We start from the raw sequence: 26,356 nt of genomic DNA, 5'->3' as shown, positions 1-26,356 counted from the left end.
CCCCTTTCCAATGGCTAGGAAAAAAAGGAAACAAGCTGCAAAATTTGTTCTGGCCAGGAACTTCTGCTACCAAGTCAGAGTCCAGAGCAAATTCGCGTCGCCAATTTCGAATACCTTGATTTAACTCATATAACTCAAAAAACCACAGCTTTGATGTAAATCGTAATGGACTAAATCCTGGCAGGCAGTCACACCCATGCACGGGGCAGGAGGGGTTGCTGCAAAGAGAGAACAGGGGGCAGAAAAGTCCCAAATTATTTTGCCCTAGTAAGGCGATGAACTGTTTGACACCTGTTTTCCAATGCTAGTAGTAGATGTAAATGCCAGTTAATCCATTCCTATGTCTCCCTTGGGAAGTACTAAATCAAAAGCCTCTGAGCACTGCATTCTTTGATCCCATTCTTTTTGACTAGGAAGGGTGTCAGACCACATGCTAGCAGAAAGCCTTTTGACTGTCCTCTAGAAATGTTATTTTCATTTTTAGTTAGGACTCACCAGCAAACAGCAATCCTGTTCTCTTTCAAGCAAGTCCCAGCTCTAAAGATATGCTTGAAGCTGAAGGAAACAGGGTGACGTCCCTACTCCCCAATACAAATGCAATGCAAATAACGAGAACCAGAACTGCAGAAGGAACACCTGGCAGTCCAGAAACCCCGAGGATGAGCATACTCTTGGAAGAGTAGTATTGGAAAGGGTAGATTCCTCATCTTTCGTAGATCAATCTTGTCATAAACAGCAAAATGGGAGAAATACTGAGATTCCTCACTAAAGAATCATCCAAACCACAGATTATTTTAGTTTTGCTTAAAAAGAAAAGATCTGCCAAGGTAACAAAGTGTGTTTCATAACACTGTAAGATGGAAGCATTCACAGAATTTACAGTAATAAGGAGAAGGTGAAATATCTTCTCATCAGTGTTCTTCAGAGCTTTGTTACCTGAAATGCTCTTTTCAAAACATTTCTATCAGTCATCAGAGATTATACCCTTTAGGGGAGAACAGAATTAATGTGGCATTTGCCTTACCTCTCTTCAAACTAATTCATGCTAGCACAGTTCTGATGTCTTCTGTGTTAAATCGTACACCTGCTGTTGGCTTGGTATCAGAAGAAAACATTACTAGCTTCTATACAGTGAAAAATAATTTGGTTTCTGTATTTTCAAGAAGCAGACAGAAGCATTTATCAAACCTGCAAAAGGGTTGGGATTTCCAGAACGGGCCAGGTTCCCACATGACGCAAGCCAGATCTGTAAGACTGCTCAGTACTCAACTGCTCAGGAAAGGATCTACCAGTGGATGATGTGCCTAGCATATAGTTTTACTCATAAGATTAAGGCACTATTTTGGTAGAAGAACTTGTCAAGTAGTGTCTTCACCTATTTTCAGAGTTCTCAACTTCCTCAGAATGTATATAAACCAAAACTATTTTGGCAGAATAATTAATAGTTGAGATTTCCAGGCACCTTGTTTCCCCTGTACAGCACCATCTCAGGACACGAAGAAACATAAAGCCAGTTTGAAGACAGTCTTATTACCTACAGTATCCTTCTATTGCCTGTGTTGTCCTGGGGAAGAAGTCACTCTGTCTTTTGGATGAATAGTTTGTAAGATGAGTCAGGGATGAAGGTAAGACTTGGAGAAGGCAATTGCATCCAGGGGAAAGATGTAACGTTTTACTTATAATTGGGCAGCCACTCCAAACACATCTGTATATCCTAAACAGTTCTTAACATTCATATATGTTTTAGGTGCAGTGATTTCAAAGATATTCCACAACGTGGTGCAAGTTTTGCAAAGCAAACACCAACACATAATTATCTCCCATAATTATTTAAAATAGTTCTCAAATAACTTCTTTTCTAAATTACATTACTGTGCAACTGGAACCATTACAAATGATCATATTGTTTAATTAGCCAGTTTCTCCTAATTTCTCCTACAATTCAGATTTTTAATTAACATTTCATTACTCTTAAACTGAATGAAAATACTAACAGCTCACATGAAAACCAACCTAAAACTGAATCTTTTAATACACTGCTATTCTGAAAACTGTAAGGAACACCATGTTCAATGATTAAGCATTTCTTTGGCTAAATTGCTTACCTATTCTAAACAAAGAACTAGATCAACAGTGTAATAGCACAACCTTTCTATGGACAAAAAGCAAATATAAAAGTGAAGTAAAAAGCCCAAGCATAAAGCAATGTCTTTTTCAGAAACTAAAGTAACTATAGAAAAAAGGGGATGTTGCATCCTATGTTAAAAAAAAAAGAAAAGAAAAAAAAAAGGCACGTTCCCACTTTCAGCTTCTGGAAGAGGTGGAAGGCAGACTTTTGACTTGGTTGTAGGTAAAGGTCATGAACAACACGGCTAAAGTCATGGCAGGGAGCTACCATTTAGGAAGGAGACAAGGTATTGGTTTCTAGTCAGCAGAAATGCTTAGAGGACTACACAAGCTTTGGGAGGTAGAGCAGGAGACTGCTCCTAAAGGTGAAGGAAGCTACTTGAGAAGAAAATATTTTAATTTTATAGATACTAATGGGAAAAAATTGGGAAAACTAAGTGGAAGTGAGTTCAGTAAAGCTGAGAATAAAGCAAAAGAACCTGCTATTTTAAGGAAAGGAATCGGTGAGAAGAGAAAGGCAATCATCTTGAAAAGTGGAATTCAACCTACTCAGGGAACAGGTTGAAAGGGTCTCCTACGAGAGAAGCATAAGGGATGGAAGCGTTCTGGAGAGCTAAGAGCCTTATTAAATAGAACAGCAATGAACTCTGCAGTTGCAGAGGAAGGGTACAGATAATAGCGATAAAACAATATGACTGCATCTGGAGCTCTTCAGTGACCTCAGAATAAAAAAAAAAAAACAACAACCAAAACTATACAGAAAGCTTAAATAAGGACATCTATTTAAAGAAAGAAGAGAGGAACAGCACCAGCACATGGGAGTAATGCTAGAAAGGTTATAACACAGGACAAGTTATAGTTTGTAAGTGACATAAGAGGCACCAATAAAGGCTAATAGAAGGAATAGTTTATTTCTGTATTGGGAAAAGAGAGCACGTAATGGATGATGCAGGGAAGTCTTAAGTATTCAATGCCTACCTTCTTTCAGTCCCACCCCAAATTAGTTAACCCACCTTTAACAGCTGGACAGGATCTTGAAGGAACCGGCTGGGAATTACAGAGTAAGTCAGAGGTATTCAAGTCAGGACAGCCTCTGAACTACCCCTTACACTTCTAGAAAGTAGCTGAAGATGCCTCTGAACCTCACCCACCTCAAAACACTGTCAATGTGAATTTCTTTAAAGGCAAAATAATTGGACTGAAATCCCTTCTCTAACTAGTTCAGAGCAGGAATTTCTGCCAAAATCTCCCTTCTTAACATGAGAGCCTAAAATAGTGTTCTTAATTTATTTTTTTTAAGCTATTCTCTTTCGCACAAAAAGCTTTACCAGCAAATGAAACAGGAAGAAGAAAAATACTCCCTAATTTAGGTGATTAGATTGAGGGCATCTGGGTGTTAGTCCTTGTCCCAGTGACTGTTCTCTTATTCAATGTGAAAGCATATTGGTAGGAAAGGCAGAGGACGAGATCTGGTGCTCAGGTGTATTTCAGATTTGGAAAGTTTGGGTTTGTGCCCCTGAGGTAGAGAGAGGAACTGAATAAATTTCTCCCACATCAAGGGTGAATGCCCTAATCATCAAATTAGTTATGGGATTAACAAAGAGAAAACTTCCAATTAAGCCTTGGACTTTTTCCAGCCACAATTATTTAATGCATTCAAATGCTTCTGAGACTTTAAATCACACTGTTCAGCAAATTTGCTATTTCTCAGTAAATATAAACACACTCATACAGCCCTAATGATTATTGCCTGAAGGTGAACAGAGAAGGAAAGGAAAGTTATAATTAGCTGAGCCAGGATACAACTTTCAGATAGTGTGTTCAGCTGGCACACAGGGCCTTCGTCCCTGCCACCCCCCTTCACCCTGGCTTCTTCCAGTGGACGCTGTGCGGGCAGTGTCAGCTGGGAAAGCGCTGCTCTTCCCGCACGGCACGGCAGAGCTGCAGAGCAGCAGCTACTTCATCATACTACCATTCACATCACATAAATATGGAGAATTAGAGCCTATTCTTCGTAAGACATGCTTTTAAACTCCATATGTTGCTGCCACTGTTCTCACTCGGAGTTCTCACTCGCTCTCCCCCTTCTCATCTTCACATTTGCAAAAATAACACAAAGTTACTATTCAGTCTTCCTTATACGAGGCATATGCAGAGCACTAATTGGCAACAAAAGGTGAGAACAGCGTATCGGCTAATTCTTGGAAGTATTTCTTCTTTATGCATTCATTATCTCATTTTTATCAGGGTCATATCTGAGTCAGCAGTTTTGCTCAGGCAGTTCTTCCAGGAGCAATGCAATATCCAGGTGACAACAGCACCATCCACATCATCTTCAACGCTCACTGAGAAGGAGGGGAATGCAGCCAGGTTTAACCCTGAGAAAAGGTCTGGGGAAAGCAGTGTGGCTGCTCATCAGACTTGGTCTTCATCATCACTCCTCCTGACTGCAAACCATCAACATATTGCATGGGATTGAAGCCAACTGTTCAAGAACTGTCGGTTCGTCTGTCCTGTTTCTGTGGCTATAAAATATGTTATCACAGCCATCTCCATGTCCTTTCCTTAAGAAGTCTGACTGATTGACTTTGATGGAGCTAGATTTTTTCTAACTTTCTTCTCATAGCTTTGCATGAGGAAACCAGTCATCAGCCTATCATTTTAAACTGCTAAATTTATGTTTTGCCAGGAATTTTTTATTTTCTCATTATGTTTAAAGCCAATCATCTTAAATGTTTCTGCTGTGTGACAGCTATGTTTTCCTTCGTGTTTGAAAGTGAAAAAATACCAAATCTCTTACTTCCCACTGTAGAACAAATCCATGTTTGTGGTAAGAGCAGTAAGGTTCCTTAGGCAGCTGTCTAAGGTTTTAAATCCTTGCTTGTCATCTTAGGTAAGTGTGCAAATGAGCTTCTCTAAAGAGCAGCCTCAATATCCTTCAGGCTCTGGGTGGCCTTTTCCTAATAGTAAAAATCTGGCTTAACAAAGCACAAGCTATGCCATTTGCTTCCAGTTCAGGCACTACGGGATAACCATTCCAAAATGTCACCTTTTACACTCAGCAAAGCCACACGATGAGTCTTCCAAACACAGAAGTATTTGCGTTAGTGACACAGGACCTAGTCATATATTACTATATCAACCCATATGACCCTACTCCTAATCCTTTATGACAAGGAATCAAGCAAAGCCTGAGGGGCATGAGTGGCAACTCACCAAACAGTCAAACCCATGCCGAACGCATGTGCTATGTTATGTGACTTGTAGCTCAATGTCACACAGCATGGGCTAGAAAAAGAAATTCAAACAGGAAGAGTGAACACCTGCTCCTTAGTGGAAAAAATGATTAATATTCACATAGGAATAGATGTATTTAAATAATTTCTTATGGAATTTTAATATAGTTTAATTGTATTTGTTCAGGGTAAGCAGCAGCACATTACAGGCACCCTGTGATTAATATCACCTACAGAAAATGAAAAATTTGCAGCCAGCTGTAATAGTGGTTAATACAATACAGACAACAATTTGTTTTAATCAAAGTTACTCTCAGCTTTCAACTAGTTGGAGAAGCCAAAAAAACCTCTCAGGATTCATACTGCCAAACTTGCAAACTTCATTTTGGGTGCCTAGAAAAGCATTCCTCAAAGCATTGGAAAAGAGGCAGGTGTTCCTGAAGGCTTCCAGAAGGAAAAACATCTGCCCAACTTCAAGCCTTTTTGTTACCAGACATGTTTGCCTAACATATTTTAAAAGATTCAGCTCTAATCCCAGTAGTTACTGCTATATTATTAAATACTTCACTTTAATTATGAAATCAGTACTTGTCAATCTTCCCTGCTTCCATTCTGGATGTAATCTCCCTTCCAGGCCTCTGTCACTGCAAGTTAAAGGCTTGATTTCAGAAGTTGGTAGATGTTAGACTACTGGAGAGCTTCTACACAAGAAAGGACTTACTACCAATAATAAAAGAAAAATATTGAAATCATACATAGAAAAGTTGAAAGGAAAACTAAGGAAAACTTGATATGCTGGGAAAAAAACTTGTAAATTCACTATGTATAATTTTCTCTCATTTTATGTACATATCTGCAGAATACCTCAATGAAGGAAGACTTTAGACTAAAGATGAGACAAACAGAACAAGTAAGCATTCCTGACTTGCTTCAGTTATTGTAACCAAAACCAAACCAAGTTATAGTAAAATGTTTTTTAAATTTCATCTTGACATAGAAAGAAAATGAGGTTCATCTGCGTTGTTCCTAAAATTCTTCCAAACCAAAAAGCTGTGTAAGAGTTATTATTAGCTATATACATCTTGGAAAGTTGTTGCAATCCAGATTGTGATCACTAATGACTATAGAGCAGAAATCACAGTAAAAATTTAGCAATGAGATGGTTTAAGTACCTGAAGCATTAATGAGCTGCCCCACACTCTTCCCAATGACTTCAACCTCCACCTGCCTGACCAGTTTTAGTTCCTTGTTCCCATCAACACGAGATCTTCATCTGACCTGCAGGTTTATCTCCTCTATTCACGGAAGCCCATTCATCTTCACCACATATGCTGCTTCTCTCTCAGAAGCCTCCGTACTCCGCTCTCCTTTTCCAGGCACCACCAGCACTCCTCCTCACCCCTCCCTACTTACATCCTCACATCCAGCTTGGATGTGATTTATACTGCCTTAGGTCTGATGACATTTTAGCAGAATTCAAGTCTTCTTCATGCCTCTCCAGTGACAAAGCTGCTTGAAACTGTTCATCTTTCAATCACCTTTCCTGTTGCCTTTACATGGCCCATGCTGCCGGTCCTCGTGCATGGATCATTCCAACATTTGCCTCCCCTGCACCTGCTTTTATTCTACAAGGCACCTTTAGTATACACTGCAAAGTATCCCTAGTGACATCTGCCATCACTGATTCATCCACTCTTCCTTTAGCTCAGCATCCTCTACGTCCTTTTAATACCTTCACAGTTTGACTTCAAGGAATCCCACACTTAACAGTTTCAGAGAGCTCTTCCATGTCCAGAATTTGTTCCTCAAAATCCCAAAGCATTTCCTGTCTCTACTTCTCTCTCCACACAGCATCTTGAATTCTTTGAAAATACCAAATGAAAAATTATTTTGGCCTTTCTCTTCCTTTTCAGTCCTACCTTCCATGGAGAGAAATGAGTCAGCCTGGCTCTGCCATGATTCCCTTCTCTTCCTCCTATAAAGCCTGTGCTTCCCACACGTCTCCTCAGCTGGGATCTGCCTCACTCACTCTAGACACATCTGCACTGCAGTTGTCTACAATGCAGCCAGTTAAGACTCAGCTGATTGTTTTCTGCCTTTTTGTCAACAGAGAAATATGCCCTTTCAGGGCACAATTCACCTCCACCGAGATCAGCTTTTAAAAGAGGATGGGTGAATTGTGCCCCCCAAATGTATGCTCCTCTGCATCATCTGGAGCAGGAATATCAACTCAGTCAGATGTAGCTGGCTACAGTTAAGCAACAAAACCACCCCCTGTCCCTATCTACCCTATAGCTGTCAATGCAGGTTCAACATGACTATAACCAACCATGTAATGCCTCCTTTCACGTTTCTTCTCATCACCACCACAGTACAGATCTTGGACTTGCAACCTGTACATCTGACTTACCTCTAACTTTTTTTTTTTTCCCCACATCTGTTTATTCAGGAGATCACTAAGCCCTGCACATGACTTTAATTTAATGCAAAAATGCTCTTCAAATCTTCTCCCATGGTTTTCCATTGCCTCAAACCTCAAAAAGCCTGGCAGATGGTACTCTGCTCTTGTGCAAAGGTCATTGTTTATCATATTACCATTTGGAATATTGACTGACAGACTGTATCGTAATAGTAAGTGTAGCAATACTGTCTCTCTCCCTTCCTTGTTCTCATGAAATTGTTTCTTCTCCCATCTTAAATTTAGATCACAAATTCTTAGGGGCAGGGACAGTGTTTCTGTTGTGCATTTATCCAGCACTTCTTGCAATGGGGTACTGTATCACGGCTATGCCTTTGAGGTTTTGTAAATATGTAACAAAAAAAATCACAGTAACACAATTACATTTTGGTTTTCCTTACAGCTATGCAATTTTGCTTGAGCAGTAAGGAAAAAAAATTAGATTTAGCATATGTAAGTGCTTTTGTGAGACACCACACACCACCACCCCTCCTCCCCCCCGATATTTCCTTATATTAGAAATGCCATATAACAAATAAGAATAACAGAAGAACATCAGCAGATTTACAAAAGGACCAAATAGCACAGATATAATCGTATCTACTTTACTGCTAATTTGTAGGGTTCAGAACACTTCTGCACATTTACTTTCCTCTCTTTCCCTGACTGTTTCAGTTTGCTCCTTTTGCAATAGCTCACACACTTGATGGACTCGACAGCACTAGAAAAATAAGGCAAGCCTATAGTCAAATTCTTTTTCTCAAATTCATCCAGCTCTAGGAAAAGTATTACAAGAATGGCCTACTTATTTTGATATTCTATAACTGTAAACCTCTCCAACTTTTCAAAGGTAAGGTTTTAAGAGCAATTCTTTCCATTTGTAGCAAGTTATTTAGTTATTCCCATCTGTCAGTTAAAAATCAGAAACTGCCTTCTTGGATGACAGGCAAAAGACTACGCAAAGTCACTGCATCCTCCTGACTAAACTTCTTGGATTGCCAATAGAAAAAAAAACAACAAAACATAAGCATTCAGAAGTCAACATGATTTTTAAGCATGTTTTTGTGATATTCTCTATGTCATATTCAGCAAGAGGAGTTTTAGTTTCCTGAAATGTATAATATTTTTCTTGCATTTCCTCTCCAAAGTAGTTACTGCACTCCTTTTAATACTTCTAACATCAAGAAAACTCAGGAAATATAGTGCAATTCATCTGACCTGCATTTCACAAACTTCAAAAAGAACGAAAACATTGTTAAAGCTGCATAAATGACAACTTAATCCCGTATCAGACAGAGGTAAACATAGCAAGAAGCCAAATTAAATGCCATCTCTTTTTCTGTTTTTCTCCTTGGACTGCCACACACCAAACATTTCACATGATCTATGAGGTTTCCAGGATAATAAAGCAGAAAGATACATTTGTATAATTCTTTTTGTATTTACAGCAAGACAAATTGTCTTGTTTTGAAACACTAGGGCTGATTGGAGTTGTACAATAGGGTATAAAATTGTCATTGCAGCAATCTGTGTTTGTGTATAGTCAAATATCACACTGACAGTGTAACAGGAGTTGATTGCACTTCGAAAGAACTGCATCTACACATTGTTATCCCAGCTAACCCCCTCAAAAACCTTGCTTTACGCTTCTAATCTTACTTTGTTTCTAACATGTACAGATTGATTCAAAATGCAAATGTAAATCTGGAAGAATACCAGAAAATTGTTTTTACCTATGTTCTGCTGGCTCTACTGAGATGTTTTGATATTTACATAAAACATGTTTTCTGAGTGCAATTTTTCTTGTTTTTCCTGTGAAAACCCAAAGTTATAGCAGCCAGTGTTTTCTACGGTGATGCCTAAAATTATCTTTCTGGATTTAGCTTACGGCCTCCATAAAAGCAGATATATTTTTAAAAGACACTGGGAATCATCCTATTTTCAATAAATTGATCGTGATGTGAAAATCTCCTACCTTACTGACTTAGTAAGACCAGATTGCTTACACATGGCACAGTTGATACAGTGCACTTACACTCCAACTGAATACCAGGCAGTGCCCAGCATCCACATGGAGAAATCTCTGGTGTGTTCACAACTTCTCCCCCAGACCCTGAGGTCTGGGGCCCTGTATCAATGCTCAAGACCAAGTAGTGATGCCTTCCACCATGATGCGCAGTTGCAAGCAGTAGCCAGGACTCAGGTTTTGAGTGGGACCAGTTCACAGAACGGCACAAGAACAGAGGTACGAGTCAGATCACAGGGTCTGTGGAGCTGCAGTATCAGGAGGCCACAGGGACAGACGTTTAAGTGTAAACATGGGTACACTCCTAGCATGCACCAGCTTCTGATTCATGCATTTTCGAATCCAGATGGGGCACCTTTTTACTTCAGTGGATTTTTCTTTCATTAATTTCTTAAATTTTTGAACCTCTGAAAACTTAAGGCATCCATTCACTTCCCCCAAGGGGAATCAAAACCACGTTGCATGCAGAAGCATTTCTCTTGAAGAGTTCTGCTCATTTTTATCATCTATCTCCAGAATTACAACTACTGACAAGATTTTTTTTGTCCTATCCAAAACAGAATCTAAAATACAAACGCTATCAAGTTCTAAAAATCTCCTCCCCAAAGTAAGTCAGGAAATCTCTGACACTCAACAGCAGTTTGTTATTCCTTCCCACTGCAAAGCAATGTAATTCTGACAGGAATAACTAGCAAAACTTCCCAGCCTGCTTTATGAAGGCACAGAACGCTCTTCAACATCTGTACTCCATTAGCGATTTGAGTACACAAGGTTTTTAAAAATATATGAGGGAGAGAGACAGGGAGAGAGGGAGACACCAGTTCAAGTCACAGGGAGCCAGCAGAGAAGACATATTTCACTTGAGGTCAAAAGGCTTAAGAGTGAATTGCTTCAAGTGGTTAGGAATGCCGACAGACGTAGGCTTTTTTCTCACCTCTTTGCGGTGAAAATATTGACTGGCTTTGTATAAAGCTCTTGCACTGGGAAAGATGAAAAGCAGGTACACCGTGCTGCATAGCTATGGGTTTGGCATGCTTGAGGATGAAAACTGAGCTCGAGAGTGGTATGGTATATTGGTCGCAACAGAACCACTAAGTCATGAGACACAAAATCCTTACCTACCTGCCAACCCAATGTCCAGCAAAACACAGGCAAATCACAGTCATTACAGGACTTTGCATTCCCCTTAGCTGAACTTCATGAGGTTCCTGTCAGACCAACTCTCCAATCTGTCAAGGTCCCAACAGCAACCCAACCTCCAGTTTATCAACTACTCCTCTCATTTTATATTGCCTGTAAACCAGCTAAGTGTACTCTGTCCCATCATAAAGGTCATTAATGAAGATGTTGAGCAGCACTGGCCCCAGTATTGATCCCTAGGGCACACCACTGGTTACTGGTCTCTAGTTGGACTTTGCACAACTGATCACAACAACCCTTTGAGCTTATCAGTCCAGCCAGTTTCCAGTCCACCTCACTGTCTACTTACCTAGTCCATTAAGTCCCCAACAGACAATAATATAATTCTCTGCTAAACTGAACTGAATCAGACAAAAAAAAAAAAAAAAACCCACCAAAAAAACCCCCACCCAGAACCTTTTGGTGCAATGTACCTCACTTTGTGAGTGAGACACTTCAGTCCAGCTTCATTCACCTTCAGCTGCAAGGTGCTTGCTGTGAAGAGAACAGCGGGACATCCACTACTACAGGGCACTGTCAGGGCTTGTGGCTCACCGAAGGTGCACACTTTCACTGAGGATGATACCGCGTCACTGACGCTAATCTTCCCCTAGCTGTCCCTGAGATAATCCCCCCCGAGATTAAAGACAAGGTCCTAAAGTGGGAAGTATATGCCTCAATATACTACTGAGGCCTTTCTCAGTAGCGCACAACAAACTGATTCCCTTAAGGAGTGATTCATCCCTATGGCCATGTGGGTTTTCTGGGATGCGCTAGTCATCGGCGATGTCTGTCAGACGTCACGTCCTTTGCAACTAGGAGCAACGGAGCTTATGGCAGGTCCAGAAAGAGGGTCTTCATGGCTCAGCTGCTTCGCAGGAGGTGTGTCTGTGGTGATGGTTTCCCTCTGTCCCATTGCACTCCCTGTCCAATGTTTTTTATACAGCCTGACCAGACCATTGGTCATTCCCATCTAAAACCTGAAGGGTATTTTACAGTCCCAGTTTGAATTTGACATCTGCTGCTTAGAGCTCTGTTGAACTTGTGGGATCCGCACGATGGGACAGGATCCACAAACTGGCACATCATGCTTTCACCTATTTCATGGTGGAAAGACTACAGCCCTAGCAGTTTACAACTAGCCAGATAAATTCAGAGGTCATGTGCAAGTGGGATCAAGAAGATTTTTACCTGTTTAGTGTGTCTATGCTTTAATTCTTTTCAGTATAAATCTGATTTAAGAAAAATATGAACAGCAGCTTTGTCTTTGAGCCTTTTTTCTGAGGGCTAGGTGACCCTTTAGCATGTTAATCCATAAAAGGCCTATTCCCCATTCTTTTCTGTTTCTCATTTCATACCTTTGATCCTCACAAAATCTATCTTCCCCAGGCACTTACATCTGTGATTAATTTGGGTATTTCACACTTTTCTGTGTATGGAAGTCAAGTTTACTTACAATCATAAATGAACTAGGCTATAAATAAAGTCATCACCACACAGTCTGATTCACAGTGCTCCTTTCCTTTCCAGATTATTTTTTTTTATATATCCAAAGCATCTGTATTACAAGCTGTCGGTCCCAGTTAAAAGAGAATGAAGAGGCATAGGGCTAATTTCACCTTGTGTAGTTACTTGCCACCAGACAAAATGAATATAAAAATGCAGCTATTCTGTTACAATAGGATTTCAAAACTTGTATGCCCACAAATCTGGAGCAGCACACTTTCCAGGTAAGGTCTCATTACAAATTTTAAAAAATGAAGTGATTGTTACATTTCTTCTTTAATAAAATCACATAAAATAATGCAAATCCTTAAACAAAATTATCTGTTGCCTAGTTTTCAAATTAAACGGTCACAAATACTGACATTAGTATGAACATCTGTCTTTCTCATTATTCCAGTCCTAGAGAAATTACTGAAAAACTACATGTTCACTTCTGTTTTGCCAAGGATCACTGAGAATTTCCCAATATGTTTCAGAGAATCCCAGAGTAGCAAAGCATCTCAAAATGTCTGCAGAGGATAAAGCACTCTGGCAATAGACCACTGTCTGCTGATCCAGTGTAAAACCAACAGAGGTGAGAAAAGCAACTCAATAATTTGAGCAGAGCTTGGTAAAAGATAATTTTAGAAGCTCATCCATATTTTTTTCAGCTGTCAGATGAGCTAACAAAAGGTATCATCTCCCCTTAAAAATCAAAGCTCAAAAATGCACAGAAAAAAATATTCAGATATGAAATGAAGGCCTGAAGAAAAATGTACTAGGAAGAAGCAGCAAGGGAAAAAATGATGTTCTGCTTAAAAAAACGGCTGTAGGCAACCATCGCATACAAAATGAATTTCTTATATTTGATTAAGAAATAGACAGGTTTGTGTAAAACTCTCATTAGAAACCAGAAATTAATCATTTACCTGATAATCTACACATACTTTTCAGGTGAGGGGCTTTTTTCTTTATTTTATTTTTGCCAATAGTGTTATAATATGATACAGGTAGCAGTGGGGGAGCACATGGGAGGAGGATGTCAACATCACTACCTCTTCACAGGCTCGGCTCGGGAGTAGCTTTGGGAAGTAGGAAGAGTTGGTGGCATCTCCTGAGCTTCCCCAGCAGAAATCAGTGTCATGTCCTAATTTGCTCAGTGCAGGTAATGCATGGGGTATCTGTCTTCAGTAAGTGCCCCAGTGTGTCTCCCTAATGAAGTTAAAGAGCTGAAAGAACTTCGTATCTGGGAAGGAGACTGCAAAGCATGCTCATTGCAGAAACAACGTTTAATTTTGCCAAGTATCAAATTTTAAAAAGACTGATTCAATGTTTACATTAAGCCTACTGAGCCATCAATTGCAGCCAAGCGTCAATTAGGAAGTACAGCCTTTGCCTACGGATAAAACAGTAAAGCTATGCCCTCGTTCATGAAGGCAGTTGGAAAATGAGGAAACTGCAGGGGAAGGCAAGAAAATATAACTTTTTTTCCTTAAAAATCAGGAAAAAATAAAAGAAATAATGAAGTTCAAAAGATCCTTTACATCAGCTTTCTTCTGTAAAGAAAGATTCAGGAGAACTTCAGTAAAATAAATGAGAAAAATCTGCCACCCTCTCTGGAAACCCTCTGCCATTGTAAATTTAAAAGATTTAAAAAAGGAGAAGCTAGGTTAGTGTAAACTTGGCTCCATCCTGCCACACTGGACAGAAATTACCATAATAAATTATGACATATGCCAAGAGCACTCTAGGAAAAATTACTTAAAAATTAATTTTAATGTACCTTTAGATAGAAAAGATTAATATTTTAAAGACAAATTGACATCCTAGGTTAATAATTTTCTTCTAATGTTAAAACCCAAATGCATGTTCCTTTATGTCTTGTTCAGTATTCAGCATTACTTTTTTTGAGGGCTGAGGTTTTTTTGGTTGGTTTGTTTACTGGGTGTTTTTTCTCCCCCAAGTACAGTCTTCCAGTTTTAAGCTTTCATGCAAAAATTTAATGGATGTTTATAATTGTGCTGGAAATTAACGTAACATTCAATGTTACTCCAGAGCCAAAGACACTGGAAAGTAATTAAAATACTCTTGTGCCAGTGTATCAACATTCAGCCATGGAACTGAACAGCTTCCACTGTCAGTGGTAAAATACCTAAAGCCATTTAGCTCAGCCTAGCACTATTAAAATCTGCACAAAAAACTACTTGTGATCTATTAGCAAACTATAAGATGTTTTCTTTCAAAGTTTTTAGTGATTATTTTTTAAAGTGTTTCTCTGAAAAGTGCAGTAGTTGATGGCACTTCCTACAGAACTAGTCCAACATAGGAGGTGGGTCATCAATCTGATTTAACATGAGCCAGCAGTGCAAAAGTGAACTAAAACTTGACATGGACTGTCCAATCATATCCTATCTACTCAAAAAAAAACCCCAAATAATATACTTGCTGATAACCACACTTTCATATTCTACTACTTTTTTGGCTTTAGATACCACAGTTACAAAAACAGGAGTTGGAGCAGGTGTCATTTTTCTTTAGTCTCACTCAGAATCTTGTACTGGTGTCTATTAAAAATAGATCTTCTAACTAGACATGGTTCAGAAACAAAAGGTGAGTAGCTACACATAAACATGTGCTCATGCAGCTTCAGGTCAAGGTGACCAGACAACATGGGAGAATAATGCTTGGGACATCTTCTTCATTCAGCAAAGTTCTTCCAAGGAAGAAGCAAGGTCTTTATTTTAAAAGACCTAAGCACTTAAGAGGCAGTCACTGTTGTGCTACTGTCACAAAGCAGAATAGATTCTGTAACCGTTTCTAGCTCCTCAGAAATCAGATACTAAAAAGTAAACTAAAAATGCAAGCCTCAAAAGAAGAATGTAACTCTTGGACCTTTGCACTGAGGTGCACTAGTCATGAATATGCAACTGGTAAAAAGCAAAAAGTACTTTAAAGGAAAGCATTTGGATTTCTACGTTTTAAGAAATAGACAGTTCATAATACAACTGTCCCTTCATTCACTATGTGTTACGTACATTAAGTCCTATAACGGAGTGAAAGCACAGGGAAATCACATAAGTTGTAATTTAGTATGTGTAGATTATACAAGAAAATGAATATGATTATTTTTCATGTTGTTCCAAAAAGGCATTTCTTTTTCTCATTAGCAGAGTAAATTAAGTTCTATGTTTTGATAACTGCCAAAGAGGTTGGGTTTGTTTTTTTTTCATAAGTTCATGCAAAATTTCAATATGATCAAATACCAATTATTTGAAACTAATGATTTGGGAAACCTTGTTATAGCTCTGCTGCTAATGCTGGTCCTTTCAACAAATCTGCTTTGAGTACACTGACGACAAATAAAATACTGTCTTATTCTTTTAATCTCTGTAGCATCATTCCTACAAATTTGTATGTGAACATATTAATGTTTTTGCACTGATGCGAGCTAAAGGGTACTTAAAACACTTAAATAACAAACAGAGGTCAGCATGCTGGTGCTTGGTACAAACCTCCCACTTCGCTCCGTTTCAGGGTTTTGAGAGCCCATCAGGTTCACCTGCATTTGTGATTTTCTGTTTCTTAAAGTACAAATAACTTTCTGCACAGGGAACTCCCAACAAAGCAAAGCAAACACACAAAGCCAACCAAGCCCGCAGTCCCATCGTGTTGGGATGTCCCAGCCTATCTGTTGGGTTGGGAGAGAATTTGCCTTCAAATTCTTTTTCTTCACTGTTAGGAGTGGGATAGCAGGAGCCAGGTGCAAGGAAGCAAACAGGAAAATTGCTGCATGTATCTAAATCCACAGGCCTTGCGACAAAATAAAAGGAAACTCTCCTGCTTTTTGCCACAAAACTTACCACATGGGAAAGTCTCCTTCAATTCCAGTTTCTACAGTCAAATAGAGAATCTTACCCCTTGTTTCTACACACACATATATACCCCCATCTGTATTTGCTTCTAACTGTCATTAAGATCAAAGTTGTGTGGCTACAGCAAGACAAGAAATGTATTTTCGTTACTGACCAGGCAGCGGTACTTTGTGCTCGAGGGTAAGTGACAACCACGCTGTCCTGCGACAAGTGGGTTTGCATCGAATCACCGCTGGATTCTTCGGTAGGAAGCCAGATGCCTTACGTGTGGCTATCACTATAAATCAGGTCCCTTTCAGTCCCTTCAGTTTCATTTTTTTTCTCAGACCTAAAACTGTTTGGGGTGGTCCTTCTTATTGTACGCCAAGAAAAAGATGGCACAGAGCTGTAACACCTGAAGTTTTCAGAAGCCTCCCTTAATCCCCATGCTTTTCTTCAAACACAATGGACTTGTTTCTTGCGTCTTCTTGTTCCTTTCCAGGCAAGCAGTAGGAGTATAATGAACTGCAAATTTTGCAAAGCAGTGAGCAAAAGCAGATGTAGTTTGTTTGTTTGTTTGTTTTTTTAAAAAAAAAAAAAAGTAAAAAAAAAAATAATCACCAAGTAATATACTTTAGCTTGCAGTTGCCAGCCAAGAAAGCCACATGGGAAATCAACTCTTGCATTTTTCCCAGCAAACAGACTGCCCCCATGCTTTAATGCCTCCTTACTAAGTCTATTTATGAAAAGTAAAAAGTAAAACCCCAAAAACCACAACAAATAAACCCAGAGATACAGCTTGAGAAGTTTTCAAAAGTGAGGTAATTAGCCATGGACAAGCTGAAAAGAGTCCTTGCCAGTAAACTTTTAATCAGCACACTTAGAAAAATCCTCAAACCTCTTTTTAGAAATACTTCTATTAACACTCCTCTTCTCATAGAGCGAAAAACGCTGTAGATTAGCCATCTCACAAAATGCATTTGAATCAGTCTTTTATTTCACCATTTCATTTTCAGGAGCGGAGGTACACAAACAGACTCAGCCTACCCAACATCCTGATGGTTTGCAAGAACAGCCAGCTGGGCTTCGCTTCACTCACTGCTTGCTGAACAGCCGGGCTGCCAAGACTGTGCAGCTTTTCACCACCAAGCCTGGCATTTATTACTTAAATAATTTACCACTACTGTCCTCATGTATCTGTCCCCCTTGTTGCTCCTCTTGCCTTTTCTGACACTTGCGTGGCAGATGGTACAAATGGCTTGACATATACTTGTTGCCTCAGTGCAGAAAAGCATAAGGACACCATTGCTGAAACCACGGACATGGCCCTCTGGAGCCAAGGCTCACGGGCTGAGAAGAGCAATGTCTGGTTATCAAGTTGTGAGGTCTGGATGACTTGATGTTCTCTCTGCTATCTCTTATCTCTTCTTTCTCAGACTCTTTCCACCTCTCCTCTACTTACACACTGAAGCCACTGGGTATTAGATGTTTCCGCTGGACTGGAGGACACCTTACGAAGCAAAGCGCTTACTTCCAACACATTATGCCAGTATGACTATGGGTAAACAGCTCTCCAATAATTTACAAACCAATTGCCTCTCAAAGTAAGTGGCTTTTGAAAGACTCCTTGAAATAAATGAATCTACAGAACTGTTGTGGTTAAAGCACAGATGCTCCTAGTACCAACACAACTTAGGTACCTGATGGTAAGCTGCCCCCTCCTCCGTACTGGGAGTAAAGCGCAGTACAGCATCAGTGCCTTTGGATAGCTCTGCTTCATAAACTAGGTGGGAAATTCTCACCTAAGCTGTAGCTTCAGTGTGGCCTCAAGAAGAATGAGTAGGAAAGTAACATAGGTAGGTACCTTGGGATTAGCTAATAAATAAATAAATTCTCACACTGGTTTGCTGGTGAAAATTGACAAAAGAACTGGCCAGAAACCTCTTTTGTTGTAAACGTTGCAAGGTTTTTGCCTTGGAAAATCAGGTTCACTGGAACGGACATGCTTCAAACAAACTTCTGAGTGGAAATAGGAAGGTAGAAACTCAACTGTTTTCCTGCCAACTCATCTGATGAGATGCTAAAAACCTCAGACTCCTTGCCTGGCACTGCAACTTTGCCTTGGTATTCAAGATCCTGGGGTCTTTCAGCTCCTTGCAAGTGATACAGGAGGATGGCTTTCCAGTGGGGATCCTAACAGCTCTGAAGCCACAGCCGGTACAAGGACTTGTCAGACGCTCAAGCACTGGGACAAGATAGGACTCCAGTAAACTAGAAATACAGAAACTGAGCTGCCAGTTCACACTTGTGTCTTTTTTTTTTTTTTCTTTTAAACTGAATATTTTCAGTCTTATGAAACCCTTCTTCCTGGAAGTTCTCTTCAAAAGAAGATTTTGAATTTTACACCCAGAAAAAGGAAATTGAAAATGACTGAACAAAACCCACCATCCTACTATGAAAGCTGACTGTTAACAACAAAACTGTCAGGAAATGCATTAGATTATATTTTGACTACATTTGTGTGCATTCTCCAGAAACAGCCTGAAACAGCTTTCTGTTGGTGTTCAGTGATCCAGATTTCTCTGAGACCTAAAGATTTCCAAAAACAGTTCACAAAAAAAACAAAGGAACGACATTTTTTCAGGCTTACGTTGTAGCTTCTATCTTAGCTTGCCGCCTAGCATTGCTGTAGAACAAAATATCGAAAATACTATTCAGGAGTATCTACACTAGCAGCAGGGTAACTGAAAACATGAAAGAGGCAGAAGAGTACGTAAGTATCTGTCCCCAGGAGAAAGATGTCTGCTTTGTCCACCACTGTATTAACAAAATCTTTGCAGCTAAATTGACCTGCAAAGTAAAATATTTTAGGGAATCAGATGACATTTTGTTTCTCCAAGCATTTACATTAATTCTGCATTACGCATGCATCTCCACACTTTCCTATTTACTAGATACACAGTGAACTCTAATTGAAGTCAATAATATACATTAATAGCCTCCAACTGTATGTTTACCTAGGTATTCTTGAGTACTTGATGTATAGCAGGAACATTTCACAAACCATTTCATCTCAATGTGAAGATGTGTATCTTTTCCTCCTAGCATAAAGGCAAGTCTACAAAACCAATATCTAACACACATACTGAGAGGACATTGTTTGTTTTCTAAATCTTGTCAGCACTCATATGCTGGAAGGCATTGTGGGACTAACTTGACCATACTCTTCTGAAATTTTACCACCAAATGGCAGCAAAGGTGATGTTATTTTATTTTTTTTTACTTTTTCTTTGCTGGAAAGGCAAAGCTCCTCTGTCAAGCAACCTCTGCCAGAGACTAATTCACTGGAAAATTGCTTCTTTAGTGCTAGTTCTTTTTCCCCCTGAATTGCATCCGATTGTCTCCAGCAGCAGATTAATGCACAAACATGACGGACATGGCCAGTAACTACCTTATCTTTTCCGATTTCAAATTACATATATTAAGCATTGTTCTGTATTACTCTTTTTCAATATTTGAAGTATATTTTTCTAATACTTTAACTATCCCAAATCATTATCAGGAACATAAATTTTGCCAATGCTTATTTTCTCCCAACTTAGTTATGATTCTCTAAGGTTTTTACATAGTCAGTCACTGAAGTAAGAAAGCGCTCCATGTAACAAACACAAAAGCTGAAGGAAGAAAAAAGTCCTTTCAGTTACTCTAGAAACAAATGGGCAATTTCTTTGGATGGACAGAGGTGGGCAGATACCAGGTAACAGAAAAGTCTTTCCAAATAATAACCAAATTAGCAGCTTTCCCAAACATCTCTAGATCCTTCCTACTCATCTGTGTTTCAGCATGCCACAGATCTTGCTCCAAATGAGGCAATACAGTTCCATGGGAGTTCCTGATTAAGCTACAGACAGCACATTACTGAAACCATCAGTCTTACTGCTGGACAGCATCTCAAAACCAAATTGACAAGGAAATAGATGACCTTTGCCTAACAAGATGCTAGACATTTGCATCCCTCATTGGATTTGCATGCATTTTCATGTCACAGAAGTGACATAACTGAGAGAAGAAACTTCATCTCTGTAGTAAAGCCTATTATTTGCTCAAACAACTTACAACAGAAGTGGCTACAAGACTGTCTGTAAAAATGCACTTCAAACAAAATAAACAGCGCATACAGTTTACCTCTTAAATAACAAGAAAGCATCTAAATGAGAGCAGCTTAACAGAAGTCACTTAAATTCATTTTGGTGACAGCACTTGAATTAACATTAGAAAAAATTAAAAATAAAGAAGTTCTTCTAGTGCAACTGATGTTGTGCTGTCTCTCTCAATGAAATTTTCATTTACCAGTCATTATCGTTTTGGTGGAAGACTAAATTATTTGCTGCTTGTCAGTGAGGGGCAGAGTGTAGATGAAATGTCAGAACTTGACAAGTTAGATGATAGAAATGAATAAAATTTATGTTCTTATGAACCTAATGGCAAGTAATTATCTCTGAACCGGCAGTACAAATGTGCTTTTTCATCATGAATACCTGACATATATTAGAAATTTCCAGTAGATATATTATTTATACAGTAAAGCAACAGAGTGGAAAACTTGTTAAATATATGGCTTCTGCATCTAGCATTTAATAGAAAAGTTTAATTGAGTGGTGAACCTTTTAGAAAATTTTAATGCCATGTTAAAAGGCAGATGCTAAAAGAATAACTAGAAAAAATCTCCTTTAAGTCAACATTCTAACTTTTTTTCTTCTTAACATTCATCTGAATCCCCGATTCAGCTGCATCATGTTCTGGTCATAGATTCTAGCATTAACAAAGCTGACTATAAGAGAATGTGTGTCTATGCAATACAACAGAAAATATCACAAAATATAGCACCTCATAAAAATAGTATTAAAGCTGTAAGTCAGCAGCCAAAAAAGCTGCAGATACCAGAATTATGGTAGACCATCCTACCTTTGTTCTTTTTCCACATGCTTATGTACACTTACATACTCAGCACAGAAGTCTTGATTCACACACAAGCCTTTTTTTCTAAAATAGGAGCTCTGCCTCATTTGGATGCACAGCTCTCTATTCAGCATTTTGTGTATGACCCTGCACCTCATTTAGTAAACAATATTCAGATCCCGCTAGAAAGACAGAATGTTTAATTTCCTTGTAGACTTCACAACATTACTCATCCCTTAAGTACTTAAGTGGTTCACTAATAATTTATCCTCACAATATCCCTGAAAGATGAACAGCTGGTATTATCCAAACTTACAGATGAAAAAACAAAGCACAGAAAAATCAAGGTCAAACATACCTGTTAAACGTAGGTGCCTATTTTGAATATCTAGACCACGTGCTCTTGCAGAAGACACAGCTCACCATAGCTGCAGCTGCAAATGTTGAAGAGCAGCTGGAAGCTGACACCAGAGAAAAGCTCAGTGAGTTCTCCCAGCTCTGAGCTGAACCATGGTTGGGTACCCTCCGTGACACTGCAAGCCCAGCTTCTCCAAGACGTTGTCATAGAGCAGCAGATACAGTGCAGCAGCTATGGAAGACCCATGTGCTTCTGGAGCAGCAGCTGGAGGCCAGGCAGGGAATACTACAGCGACCCAATGACACTAGATGCCAGCGTGCGGGCAACTGCATTGTGCCCATAAGTGGTCTGGAGTACAGTTTTATTTATAAAGAAAAGAAAAAAAGAATTGTCTGGGAGAGTATTTTTGCCATGAAAAGATTCACACAGCAGTTCTGTATAAAAGAAAATAGCTTTCATATTGAGACGCATCAGGTACTCTTAACATACCCTGTTCAACAGTCTACCGAGAAATGAAATGCATGTGTCTTGGAAGTTTTATGAAGCAAGTCAGGCCTACTCACTATATTTGGTCTCAAAGTCCTTTTGCAAGAACTAAGTATTTTTAAGTTATGTAGGCATAGTACAAGCTAAACCTGGATAAAAATTATCTTAAAGAACATCTTACATGTTAGTGGGCAGCAACTGCTAACTGATTTTTGGAGTTGATACATCCAAAAGTAACTAAGTAAGTATGTCTGATACTTTGGTAGTGTTATTTTTGTATAATACTACTTCATCCCTGATCGCTCCTCGTAGCAGAACAAAGCAGAACAGGACAAACAGTCCTCCACAAAACAGACAACTGCAAGCGGATATAAAAAGCTACACCGGCCAGACTACCTTGGGCTCTTCAGCTGAATAGTACCAAGTCCTTCCTTCCCAAGAAGAAGGAGGTAGGTGTGTGTTGCAGCACTCTCAAAACTAACCAGCTGTAACATGGTCTTTCACCATCACATACCAACACACTCTTCCTGCCAGTCCCTCTGCTGCCTTCTCCTACTCCAGGGGTCCTCAAACTGCAGCCCGCGGACCAGATACGGCCCCCCAGGGTCCTCAATCCAAATAATAAGTCATCCAAAGTAAACATCTAACCAAGATGATAAACTGAAATAGCAGCAGTCTTCAAAGAAAATGATAGCTCCTTTCTGGCCCACATCAGAATCAGGAAGAAACTGCTCCTTAGTACTGCTACACTGCCTGAAAACAGAGGTTCTGGAAACCCTTAGAAAAAACAAAGAACCATTTTGTATTCAGTCAAGAGTACTTTGGTATCACACAAGTTAAGCATCAGAGGTGAATCTCACTACTCTTCAAGAACTTCCCACAAGGATGCATACAAAAGTTAGGCAAAAAGACTCGTTCATTTTATTGACTGCACGGCCGCCCTGGAGATGACGCACATTTTTTTATTCACAGTTCTAACTTAATTATTTGAAAGACTGTACACCCAAAGTGATCAGTCTCTAGGTTCTTCCATCCTAGGGGCTAAGAAGAGGGTATAGCTGACCTGGATTCTCCCACATTTTAATAAAGCCACCATTACAGGTAACATTAGTCTTGGGAAACAGCAGTGTCTTATTATCAAGCTGGCGCTTCAGAGAGCACAAACAATGGAATGAACTTAGTTTAGTGAAAATAAATGTGGCTGAAGTTTGAAAATTTCAGTCATCAAAAAAGAAAATAAGTTTTGTTGCAGTATTTGTCTTTACTGCCTATCCCATTATCAAAATTTGCTGAATACTTTTTGAGAATATCAAACTATAGTAGTACAGTGGTCCCAACAATTGCAGTGTTGAAAGGAAAATGTCTTGAAAAGCAGAACCTCCTCACAGCTTGCTACCCAAGGCTGGTTACTCCAGAATGAATTTTCCGTTTTAGCACATGAGAAACACACTTGTTTCAGCAAGTTTGTTTTCACTGCATTATTTCATGATATACAGAAAATGCATTCTGTTGACAACAAAGCTACAATATTTATGCCTTTACCACATATAAAGCTGCATGTGACTATCTGTTACAACCACCAAAGACTAACAGGTATCAAGCAACATAATTTCTCGTATATTACTTGTGACAGAAGGACAATATCAGTAAACAGCCACAGGACAACAAGCATTACCGCACATGCACATCCTTCTGCCAATAGAAAAGTCAAATACAATGCATTTCCTAACTAAAAATATCTCAGAAATCAGCCTGTACCTACTCCACAATCTAGCCTGTACATTCTTTGCTGGCTTTAGTGTACGAGGTATTTTCCTACCAGCAGAAGGAGCTCTTTATTAAAGGAAAATTGTACTCATTCAGTTTGTTGAAGGTTTACAGCCTTCTTGGCTCCTCCTGGCCAGACAGCAACTGGCAAAGAATTTAAGATATGTGGTTGATCTGGGGGATAAAAAGAAAAGAAAAAAACCCCACCCAAACCCAAGGAAAGAACCCACACAAGAACAGCAAAAGCAGTATGCTTACTCCCATCAGCTTCTGAAAAAAACCAATAAAAATATAAAAGTTATAAAACTCACGTTTGTGGGTGTGCTGGTTTTGGCTGGGAGAGCGTTATCTTTCCTCACAGTAGCTAGTATGGGGCTATGCTTTGGATTTGTGCTGGAAACAGTGCTGGTAGCACAGGGATGTTTTTGTTACTGCTGAGCAGTGCTGACACAGAGCCAGGGCCTTTTCTGCTCCTCACCGCACCCCACCAGTGAGCAGGCTGGGGGGGGCACAAGAAGCTGGGAGGGGACACAGCCAGGACAGCTGACCCCAACTGACCAAAGGGACATCCCATACCATGTGGTGTCATGCTCAGCGTATACAGCTGGGGGAAGGAGGAAGGAGGCGATGTTCAGAGTGATGGCGTTTGTCTTCCCCAGTAACCACTGGGTGTGAGGGAGCCCGGCTTCCCTGGGGATGGCTGAACACCTGCCTGCCCATGGGCAGTGGTGAATGGATTCCTCGCTTTGCTTTGCTTGTGTGCGCGGCTTTTGCTTTCATATTAAACTGTCTTTATCTCAACCCACGAGTTTTCTCCCTTTTCCTCTTCTGACCCTCTCCCCCATCCCACTGGGGGGAAGTGAGCGAGCAGCTCTGCGGGGCTCAGCTGCTGGCTGGGGTTAAACCATGACAGTGGGCTTATGAGGACTGCCACTACTTGAAGAATGTACAAATGCTTAACTACCTACCTAAAGTCAATTATTGAGCTAACTACCTGAAGTCACAGCACCTGGGTTTTCCCCCATACACAGCAAGAAAAGCCAAAGAAAGTTCATTTTCTGAAGCTATAACACTTGTCTGATTAAAACAATCAGTTTAGGCATTGTAATAATAAAATTTTCTGTTAAAAAGTAGAGATGCAGTGCCTGCTATTATAGTGCAGGAATATGGGCATAAGGAATGCTTCAGCTGGGTATTAAAAATGAATCCTCAAACACTGAGAAGTGAAAGGTTCCCTCAAGATTTCCATTACTGTTTCTCAGCAGGCCTACACATGTGGTAGCAATTTGGTACTCCCAAGCAAAAATACTAAAGGTTTAAGTTCAGTCTCTATTGTCCTAGTAGGAGAGAGAAGATAGAGCACTAAAAAGCAGATCTCTTCAGTTACCTAGGATTATATTACCTAGGATTATACAAACCTGAAGGGTTCCTTTTTATTTCAAACTCCTGCTGGGCAAATCGGGTTACTTGTTAAATCAGAGGACTGCTGCATTAGCTTTCTGCAGATACATCACTACAATAGTTTTCTTCTATTTTCTACAAGAACATAGGTAACTACAATTTTAGAAAGTTCCTCTATTACATACAGATACCTGTTTCTCTTCCCTCTATCTGACTTGAAGGACAACAGATAAAATCTCCAATTCAAGTGAATACGTGATGCTTTCACCTCCTCCTTTATCTCCAAGTTTCTAAATTTTTTCCCCTTACCCCAATTTAAAAAAAAAAAAAAAAAAAAAAAAACAACCAAACGTAGAATGTGGTCACACTTGTTTTACTTTAAAATACTTTAAAATAAAGTTTTGTTGAGATTAGTGTTTAAAATCACAGAAGCACAGTCCCAGCTTGTGTAACTCTGTATAAATTCACTAATTTTACTCCATCTTTTGAGGGGAATACTTTTCATCCAACTACATCTGTACATCTGGTACCTACTTTAAGTCACTCTGTGGAGATGGACAGAGATGCACCACAAGGCAATTTATCACAATCACCTCTAACATCCTAACATCCATGCGAGGACGGAGAAGAGATGCTCTCTGGAAAGCCTTCTCTCTTTCTCGCTTGTAGTGGCCACAAGAAGGTGCCTAGATGATGAGCTCAGACCATCCATTTACACTTCATATCCCATATATCCACCTTTGGCAGGATCAGTCCCATCCGTCGGCACACCAGAGTGCATCCTACAGTTCCACCGAAATACAGATAAAGAGGGCTTGTTCAAGAGCCTTTTGGACTCACACTCCCAGTGACCAAGACATTACTTGACTCACAGCAAGTACACTGGCCCTTGCCCATTGATCTCACCTTACTAGCTTTCACCTACCAAAGCTACTACCTGACCACAGCACGAGCTGTTTTTTACTCTGCCTAATGACTCACTGTGCCATTTCTCTCTGAAGCTCCTTCTCCCTGACTGACCCT

General features: G+C 39.7%; 1 protein-coding gene and 1 long non-coding RNA gene across 5 annotated transcripts in view; both read right to left on the bottom strand.

Annotated features, from left to right (window-relative positions):
* Nucleotides 1-26,356, bottom strand: part of HS6ST3 (heparan sulfate 6-O-sulfotransferase 3) — a 361,248-nt gene that overhangs the window by 132,480 nt on the left and 202,412 nt on the right. The window lies entirely within an intron of this gene.
* LOC308058747 lies at nt 16,955-22,494 on the bottom strand. The gene is made up of 2 exons (XR_013925947.1): nt 19,302-22,494; nt 16,955-17,793 (listed from the first exon to the last, which is right to left on the bottom strand). It is a non-coding gene; the product is annotated as an uncharacterized lncRNA (long non-coding RNA).

The sequence above is a fragment of the Falco punctatus genome (genome assembly GCF_963210335.1).
Source record: "Falco punctatus genome assembly, chromosome: 2".
Lineage (NCBI taxonomy): Eukaryota > Metazoa > Chordata > Aves > Falconiformes > Falconidae > Falco > Falco punctatus.
This window is presented reverse-complemented; position numbering and strand designations above follow the sequence as displayed.